Consider the following 10,433-nt stretch of genomic DNA (forward strand, 5'->3'; position numbering starts at 1 on the left):
TTCTTCAAAAAAAGTGTAAATTGTGTAAGTTGTGTTTGCACAGGTGCACACACAAGCCTTTGCGTAGAGCAGAGTGGGCTTCCTCATCTGAACCCCAGAATCAGACCGACTTTCTACCGTCCTAGGCCGTGCTAGAAAACTGCAGCCCTCCCCCCACCGAGGGCTGGGCCGTCCCTGTCACACCCTAGCCGGGGAGTGGCAGCGCCTAACACACCCTCCGCAGGGTGAGCCAGCTCCCAGGAGAAAGAGAAGAAAAGCAGGCTGCCTGACACACACCTTGTTTCTCCTTCCAAATTCAAATCAAATAAATAAAGGCGTGGAGAGAGACCAAGGGTGTTAACCCCACTGGGGGTCTCTCCTCTTGGAAGGAAAGAAACATCAGGAAGAGGGAAGAAGGGTCCCCCAACTAAGATGGATGAGCCACAGGCTGGAAAAAGTCTGCATCCCTGAGTCACCGCTTGGAAGAAAGCTGCCCCCCCCAACCCCCCCCTCCCCCCCCTAGTTTCCAAGCCTGCAGCGGACTAGGCGTGAGCAAGAGGCAGGCTTTGATGTGTTTAGCCACTGAGCCCTTCAATTTGTTTTTTGCTACAACAAAGAGAGGCTACATAGCCTAAACCACCACAAAGTCTGCTTCCCACACACATCCCATTCTCTAGCCCGCCTGTGGCTCCCCCATCCCCAGCCAGTCGCAAACTGAAGTTTTCAATCCCTTCCACTGAAACACCTCTGAAACACATCTGACTTCCAGGAGTAGCTGTGAAATCCTGGGGGGAGGGCAGCAAAGCACATGAGCTGATGAGGACCATCCTCCCTCAGAAGCTGGATGAAACAGACATAGATTTTAAAATCTCAAAAAACCTTGGAAGTTAAATGCAGTAGTGTGGTCGCTTGGATTGGATCCCAGAACAGAGAAAGGCTATTAGTGGAAGAAAATTAGTGAAATGCTAATAGAGTCTAGAGTTCCGCTAATAGTAATGTACCCATGTTAATTGCTTCGTTGTGACAAATGTACCGGGTTATGTAAGATGTTAACATGATGGGAAGCGGAGTGAGGGATATCCAGGCACTTTCTGGGCTATCTTTGCAACTTTTCTGTAAATCTAAGATTGTTTCACAATACAAGTTTTGTTTGTTTGTTTGTTTTTTGTTTTAGAGCAAGCGGGGAAGAGCTAATAAGAGTGTGAGAGGTTACTATGCCGAGGTCTACAAGTCGAAACCCAGAAAGATGAGCTGAGTGTTCAAGGTGCTTTTGTCCTTGAGAGTATGTACTGATTCAGAAGAAGCAGCTAAGAAGATGAGCTAGGAGTCTGTGGCCCTCTCTCTCAATATGTATCCACCAGATTGCCCACCCTTAGGTATCATACATAGCTATACATGATATCACATTAGGCTAGAACTCCTAAGGGCTGCATTTTGGGAGAAGGGTGAACTGCAAATAAATGAGGCCACCATGGACTTTCACTCAGCTTCCTCTGTCATTTAGGTGTCTGAGGAATCTTCAAGCTTTGGGGCACCTGGATGGCTCAGCCAGTTGGGCATCTGACTTTGGCCTCAGGTTATAATCTTTCAGGTGGTGGGTTTGAGCCCTGAGTAGGTCTCTGAGCTGACAGCTCAGAGCCTGGAGCCTGCTTTGGATCCTGTGTGTGTGTGTGTGTGTGTGTGTGTGTGTGTCTGCCCCTCCCCTGCTCGCTCTCTCTCTCTCTCTCTCTCTCTCAAAAGTAAACATTAAAAAAAATTAATTTAAAAAAAAAAAGGAAATTTCAGGCTTTAAACCTGTATTTAAAATGGTCCTGGTCTGGTTTCAGACCCTACCCTTACCCCCAGGTAAAGATACCTTAAAGATACCAATGAAAAAATCCTTTCTGGAGGAAAATAGCATCAGCCTGAGTCTCAAGTTATTTTAAAAATTGTTTTTGAAAATACCATCTAGGGGGCGCCTGGGTGGCTTGGTCGGTTAAGCGTCTGACTTCGGCTCAGGTCATGACCTCACGGTCCGTGAGTTCGAGCCCCACGTCAGGCTCTGAGCTGACAGCTCAGAGCCTGGAGCCTGTTTCAGATTCTGTGTCTCCCTCTCTCTCTGCTCCTCCCCTGTTCATGCTCTGTCTCTCTGTCTCAAAAATAAATAAACGTTAAAAAAAATTAAAAAAAAAAAAGAAAATACCATCTAATAAACCATCAAAGATAACCAGCTGTATGAGGAGACAAGACTCCATAAGCGAGAACGTGCAGAGACAGCTGAGCATAGAAACAGACCCGTGGAGACTCCAGATGTTGAAAACAGCAGCGGCAGCCTGAACACAACCGTTCTTACTATGTTCGAGGAGGTCCAGGTCAAGCTTGAAATGCTGGGCAGAGAAGTGGAAACTATAAAAAATTACATAGCAGACTCGAAAAAGGATGACATAAAATTCCAGAACTTAAAAAAGTGTGATCATTATGATGAAGAATCGAACGGACGGGGTTCAGATCAGACACAGTTGAGATGATAATAGCGAACCGGGGTGCTAGCACCTGCTGCCCCGGGGCAGGGGACCCTCTTGCCTGGGTCTCAGGGAGGCACAGTATAGACACGCAGTGGTGACAGGTGGCACAACAGAGTAGTGAGGGAAGCGTGGTCTTTTCATTAAGTAGTGTTTGGACACTTAGGTCCCCACATGGGGGAGAAATATTGGCCATACATCTCAGTCAACGCGGATAAATTGGATAGATCATAAAAGAAGATTACGCTGAGTGAAGGAAGCCAGGCATACGAAAGACATACTGTAGGATTCCATTTAGAAAAGTTTAAAAACAGACCAGACACATCGTGCGTACACTTAGATGGTAAAACCAGAAAGCAGGAATAATGACTATAGAAGTCAGGGCAGAGGTGCCTGGATGGCTCAGTCATCTAAGCCTCCGACTTGGGCTCAGGTCATGATCTTGCGGTTCTCGTGGGTTCGAACTCCACATCATGCTCTGTGCTGACAGCTCGGAGCCTGGAGCCTGCTTTGGATTCCGTGTCAGGGTAGTGGTTGAATTTGTAATCTGCAGGGAGGGCGCACCCCCGGGCTTCTGGGGCCCCCAGTTGATTCCCCCCAGCCCAGGCGGTGGCTCCACAGGTGTTCACTTTTCACTGATGTGTGGAATTGTCTTGTTTTGTGCCCTTTCCTGTGTGCGCATTCTATCTCACGAATCTAAACCGGTTTTTTTTTTTTTTTTAGTTTTTGTTTAATGTTTTTATTAATTTTTGAGACAGAGAGAGAGCATGAGCAGGGGAGGGGCAGAGAGAGAGGGAGACACAGAATCCAAAGCAGGCTCCAAGCTGTCAGCACAGAGCCCCACGCGGAGGCTCGAACCCACGGACTGTGAGATCACGACCTGGGCTGAAGTCGGAAGCTTAACCGACTGAGCCACCCCGGCGCCCCTAAACCGTGGTTTTTTTGTTTTGTTTTGTTTTGTTTGTTTTGTTTTGTTTTGTTTTGAGATGGGATAACAATAGCAACAAATGGGAAACGTTACCAGAAAAGAAAAAAAAGTAGTTACGAGTACTTTCCTTTGTTCTCCGTGAGATGTAAATGGACTGAACCTGCCTTTTCTTCAGACCCTTCTGACTCACCCTCCTGATGTGTGTCTGGGAGGGAGCCCATTTCTCCTCTTGGAATTATTGCCCGTTCCCTTCGGTGTCTGGGCCGAGCGCCAAACCGAACGAGGCAGACCTGTAGCCTCAAGGATTCTTTGCGTCACCTCTCTGAGGATCGCTGACAGTCTGTCTTTTTCAGAATTGCTTCCTTTACCCTCCTCTCCCTGTAAGGACGGAGCCCAAGCCATTCATTTCTCTGCCACCAAGCTCCTCTTCCCGTTCCGTGTGCAGCTGACCCGCCCAGAGCATCCCCGACCTGGCCCTTGACTCCAGCCCTGCTGGGCCCCCAGACATCCTGGCCCACTCTGCCCTGAGTCATCTCTGTCCTGGGGTGCAGGCCTCTCACTAGCTCTCCAATCCAGACTCTCATCCACCCAAGCATCCCTCTCTTTCTCTCTCTGCGTATTTTTCCTTCCAACTTGCTGGCCCAAATATCCCTTGGGCTAAAGGACAGGGACATATAAACATTTTAGTAACTAATATGCTAAATCGTCTTCCAGAAGGCGTGCACCAACGCCCCTTCCAGTATAAAGCTGTTTATTTCCATGTATGTCCTTGACCGCATTGGATGTCAACAAACTTAAGCATTTTTGCCTTAGTAGGTGAAAAGGGACATCGCTTTTTATTTCGGTTTAGAATTCTGTGATTATGAGTTGTGCATCTTTTTGTATGTTTATTGACTGTATCTATTTCTTTTGTAGCAAACTACTTTTTTTAGCCAGTTTTCCTTTTTCCATCTTATTTTTTAAATTTTTAAAAAAATTTTATTTATTTTTGAGAGAGATAAAGAGAGACAGAGTGAGAGGGGCAGAGAGAGAGGGAGAGAGAGAGAGAATCCCAAGCAGGCTCCGTACTGTCAGCACGGAGCCCAACGTGGGGCTTGAACTCACAAACTGTGAGATCATGACTGGAGCCAAAACCAGTCAGCTGCTTAACCGACTGAGCTACCCAGGTGCCCCTTTTTTCCATCTTATTGATTTGTGTGAATGCTTATAAATTAAGGAATTTAACTATGGGTCATGTTGTGTACCATATCCTATCATGTTACAAATAATATTTTGTCCATAAATGTGTTTACGTTTCACTTAGTCACACATGTCTATCTTTTCCCTTATAGATTTGGGTTTGGATTTTGGCTTAGAATGGCCTTCCCTCACTCCAAGATTATAAAAATAAATCCACTGGAGAAGTATTTTGGTGTGAGAAGTGAGGTGGGGGGGCGCCTGGGTGGCTCAGTCGGTTAAGCGGCCGACTTCGGCTCAGGTCACGATCTCGAGGTCCGTGAGTTCGAGCCCCGCGTCGGGCTCTGTGCTGACAGCTCAGAGCCTGGAGCCTGTTTCGGATTCTGTGTCTCCCTCTCTCTGACCCTCCCCCGTTCATGCTCTGTCTCTCTCTGTCTCAAAAATAAATAAACGTTAAAAAAAAAAAAAAAAAGAAGTGAGGTGGGGATCCAGCTTTCTTTTTTTTTCTTTTTACATAAAGACAAGCTAGTTGTCCCCACACTATTTTTTTTTTTAGTAATTCCTCTCTCCACACTTATTTATAATGTCATCTTTCTAAAAAGTTAAATTACCATATACATGAGGATTATTTCTGCACTTTCTAGTCTGTTCTATTTGTCTAGCTGTTGGTGGTTTCTTCGGTACCAAACTTAAACATTTTTTTTTATTAAAAATTTTTTTTTCAACATTTAGTTTTGAGAGACAGAGAGAGACAGAGAATGAGCAGGGGAGGGGGAGAGAGAGGGAGACACAGAATCTGAAGCAGGCTCCAGGCTCTGAGCTGTCAGCCCGGAGCCTGACACGGGGCTCGAACTCGCAGACCGAGAGATCATGACCTGAACCCAAGTGTTTTATGTACAAAGTGAGTTTCTTCTAGCTGGCCTACAGTTAAGTCTTGCCTTTTTTTTTTTTTTTTAAAGTTTATTTATTTATTTTGAGACAGAGACAAAGCACGAGTGGGGGGGGGGGGACAGAGAGAGAAGGAGAGAGAGAGCCTCACTGCCAGCTCAGAGCCCAGTGTGGGGCTGTGTCTCAAACCACAAGACCATGGTCAAGAGCCAGATGCTCAAACGACTGAGCCACCCAGGAGCCCCCAAGTCTTGCTTTTTAAATCAGTCTGACAATCCCTTACAATTGGAGGATTTAGTCTATTTACTTTTTATAAAAACAACTTTACTGAGATATAATTTACACACCATAAAACCTCTTCATGTAAACTGTACAACTCAATGGCTTGTAGTCTATTCAGAGACTGAATAGTCGCATTTTTAGTAGACTCACAGAGATTAGTATATTCAACAGAGGTTGTAAAACCATCACCATAATCTAATTTTAGATCATTCTCATCACCTTCAAAAGAAAGCTGGTACCCATTACCTTTCACTCCTCACCTCCACTCCCCCAACCTAGGCAACCACACCTTTTTCTGTCTCTGTAAATTTGCTTATTCTGGATTTTTCCTATTAATGGAATCATACAATAATTGGTCTTTTATGACTGACTTCTTTCACTTGGCATCACGTTTTCAGGTTCTTCCAGGTTGTGGCATATATCAGTACTTCATTTCTTTTTATTATTTGATAGTATTACATGAGGCATCTGGGTGGCTCAGTCGGTTAAGTGTCCGACTTTGGCTCAGTTCATGATCCCGAGGTTCACGAGTTCGAGCCCCGCGTTGGGCTCTGTGCTGACAGCTCAGAGCCTGGAGTCTGCTTCGAATTCTGTGTCTCCCTCTCTCTCTGCCCCTCTGCCCCCCTCTCGAAAATAAATATTGAAAAAAGTCAAAAAAAAATTCCATTGCATGGTGATGCCCCTTTTTATTTACCCATTTACCAACTGATAGACATTGGGTTTTTTCCACTTTGGGGCTATTACAAATAATGCTGCTTGAACATTCTTGTACAAATTCTGTGTTTTCATTTTCATCTCTGTTAGGCACATGTCTAGGAGTGGAGTTGCTGGCTCATATGGTAACTTTAGTTTTAACCTTTTGTTCACCTTCATTTTTTAAAGATATTAAGAAAATCATGTACGGATGCATCTATGGACTTCATATTAATTTTCACTTTTTATTACGTTAATATATTACTTTACATGGGGTTACAGTAATAGATTTACAAACGGTAGGCCACTTAATTTCCAAATATTAAGCCACGTTTAGAGTATACTGTACTTGACAAAGATGTATTCTTTTGGTGTTCTGGTGAAATTGTCAGTTCATGCAGTTTTCAGGAATAAGTGAGATAGGTTTCTGGGGTTGGGTTTCTTTGTTTTTTGCTTTCTTCATCAGGTTTTCATCTCAGTGCTGTGTTTGCTTCATAAAAAGAATTCTGAAGACTTCCTTCTGTTTCTATGTTTTAGAAGAGGTTAAGGTGTCTGTTTACGTGGTTAAATTCTGCAGCACTATCTGGTGCTTTTTGAAGGAGCAATTTTTTGACAACTCCACTCTATTTTTTTTTTAACTTTAACTAGGCTCCACGCCCAAATGCGGGGTTTGAACTCATGACCCTGAGATTGAGAGCGAGAGTCGCAAGCTCTACCGACTGCGTCAGCCACGTGCCCCAACAACTCCACTCTATTGAAATGGGTCTGTTAATAGCTCTCTCTCCTCTGGGATAATTTAGGTAATTTGCATAATGATAATAATAAACTGGGTTTCTGGACCAATCAAGTCCTCTGGGTGCAGTGACAGCATCAAGCTCTTAATACCCCATGGGGCACCTGGGTGGCTCATTCGGTTGAGTGTCCAACTCTTGGTTTCAGCCCAGGTCATGGTCTCACTGTTCATGGGAACATGAACTTGGGCTCCGTGCTTCTTGGGATTCTCTCTCTCCCTCTCTGCCCCTCCCCTTGGTGTGCACTGCTCTCTCTCTCTCTCACTTTTGAGATCTTTAAAAAAGATCCTAACACTCCAGGAATCATACTGTTATGTATTTTTGTGTCTGCCTTCTTCCATTCGACATAATGTATTTTGACATTCACCTGTGTTGTTGCATGGTGAGGATAATCTTCGAAGAGGAGTTTCTTTTTAAGGATGATACTCCCATGTGGATATACCACAATTTATCCATTCACTTATTGAAGGACATCTGGATTGTTCTCCATTTTTTATTATTATGAATAAAGATGCATCGGATTCTTGTGCAGCTGTTGTAGCCACATGGTTTTATATCTCTCGGATGAGCACGTAGGGCTAGAATTGCTGGATCACACGGTAGATGCATGTTCAATTTTTCAACGAAGCTGCCAGTTTTCCTAAGTGGTCGTACCATGTTGTACTCACATGGCAGTTGGAGAGTTCCAGGTGCTCTGCGTTCTCACCGCCTTACCCGTACTTTTCACTTTCACCCTCCAGTGCACGGATAGTGCTACCTGCTGGCGGCTGGTGCATTTCCCTCTGACAAATGATATGGGATGAGCACTTTCTTTTATGCTTATTGGCTATTTATATATTTTCTTTCATGAAGTGTGCGTTCACATTTTTGCTTGTGTGTGTGTGTGTGTGTGTGTGTGTGTTGGCTGTGTGGTTTGCCTTTTTATTACTGAGTTGCAGGGGTTCTTTATTCCAGGTACAGGTCCTTTGTCAGATATATCTGCTCTGAATAGTTCCTCTCAGTCCGTGGCTTGATAGTGCTTTTTGATAAACAGAAGTTTTAAATTCACATGGGGTCCATTTATCAATTTTTTTTTTTTTTAGTGTCTCTCTTGTTTATGTCCTTTCTAAGAAATCTTGATCTACCAAAAGATGGAGAAGATAGTCTCCTATGTTTTCTTCTGGAAGATTTATCAATGCAGTTTATGCTTAGGACTATGGTCCATCTTAAATTGAACTTTGCGGTGTGAAGTAAGGATTGCAGTACCCCCTCCCCCCTCCGGACACACACACACACACGTACACACATGAATACCCAGTTGTACCAGCATCATTTGTTGGTGTGCTCATAAAAAATCATTTGACTCTATATCGGATGGCCCTTGGTATCTCTCCAACACAGCTCTCTGGTAAAAATGTGTCTGTGCAGTCTTTCTGTACTCAAAGTGAATACCCAGCACAAGGAGCATCACACCACCTAGGAGCTTGTTAGAAATGCAGACTCCAGCCCCATTCCAGTCCTATACAACCTCCAGATGATTCACAGGCACATTACATTTTGAGAAAGAAGCACTGGTGTAGATCATTTTTGATGAAGGTGGGGGAAATGTCATCATGACACTCCACCGCGGACAGCCTCCCTATATCCTACTGCAGGCTGCGGGGTCCTGGGAACTCATTTCCTCTTCTTAGACGCTAGGCTTACTCTCAGAAGCAATCTCAGGGTCCACCACTCCCGACAAGTGCTGCGGCGCGTTCTTTGCTGCTGGGAGACAGGGGAGGGAACTCACTCGCCTACTCCTCACCCTCTTAATACCCACAGCCACCTGCTCACTCACCCAACAGCTTCTGCCCCCTCCTCCATACACATCCTTCCACCCTTAAACCTCAGTTTCTTCCGTTACAGAGCCCAGATAATAATGGTGTCTATCTCAGGGGCTGATATGATGCAAAGCGATCTAAGGAGCACCTGGGCATAGAGACAGCACAATAAAAGTCAGTGATCTTCACGGCCATTTCACAGTGCCTGTCGCCCAGAAGTCCCAGCATACAAGCTGCCTCCGCGCCCCCCGCCCCCACCGCCCCGCAGCCCCACCCCCTACACCGGGGCAGAATTGAGCCTGGCTGTCTTCCCAGCTCGACTTCTCCTCCCTCCCTTCTCCGCGCCCCCTGGGCACGGTGCACCGATAAATCTTTCCCAGCACGCTGCATTGTTACAGCCACTTGCCCTCGCGTCTGACTGTCCCCGGTCCGGCCTAGGAGTTCCTTAAATCCAGGTTGTGTGTCTTGGTCGTCTTTGAACCCCCAGCCTCCCCGCACAGTGCCTGGTACTTGGAGAGCACTCCATAAATGTTTGCGATATTGAATAATACGTGAAGCAAGCGTCCAGCCCTCAACTCGCGGCGGTGGGGGATGTGCGGGCGGTGGGGGCAGAAGGGAGAGCTGGCCGCGTGCCGGGTAGAAGGACACAGGCGCGGGCTCCTCGGGGCTCGGTGGGTGGGCACCCGGTGGGGGTATACGAGGCCCGAGAGCGGAGCCCGAGTCCGCAGAGGACCGGCGGGGCCGGGCGCCCGGGCTCCCCGAGCTCCTCCCCCCGCCCCCTCCCGCGCCCCCTTCCCCCGCCTCCTCCCGCGCCCCGCCCGCTCCGGCTCCGCCACCCCCGCCCCGCGCGGCCGCGGCAGGGAGGGGCCGGGGAGGCGGAGCCAGCCGCGGCCGAGGCTCCGGGCACCCGCGCGGCTCCCGGCGGTGGAGCGGAGATCCCGGCGCGCCCAGGTAGGAACCCCCGCGGGGAACGGACCCGGGAGCGGGGCTGCGGCGGGAGGGGCGCGGCGGGGGGCGGGGAGGCTGGGCCGAGCCCCGCCCCTCGTGCGCGCGACTGCCTCGCGGCCCCCCCGAGCTCCCCGCCTGGGGGAGGGGGCGCCGCGTCCCGCCCCTCGGCCCCCGGCCCACTCCCCGCGCTCGCCACCCCCCCCCCACCTTCCCGGCGGTGCGCCGCGCTCCTTTCCCGCCGCTCGGCATTCTCCCGACCGCTTCCGAGCGGCCCCTGGGGCTCGCCTCCCCTTCGGCCAGCCGCGCTCCTTGTTCGTCCCACAGGTTCCTTCCGAAAGCGAGCTGGAGTGCGTGGCTGGCCGCCTCGGGGAGTGGGGGGTGGGGGGGCACGGCTAGAAGGAACCGGAGGGTGAGTCTGGATGGAGGTGGGGGGGGGGGTGCGGTGGCT

This window comes from Prionailurus viverrinus, unplaced genomic scaffold (genome assembly GCF_022837055.1).
Source record: "Prionailurus viverrinus isolate Anna unplaced genomic scaffold, UM_Priviv_1.0 scaffold_35, whole genome shotgun sequence".
NCBI classification, from domain to species: domain Eukaryota; kingdom Metazoa; phylum Chordata; class Mammalia; order Carnivora; family Felidae; genus Prionailurus; species Prionailurus viverrinus.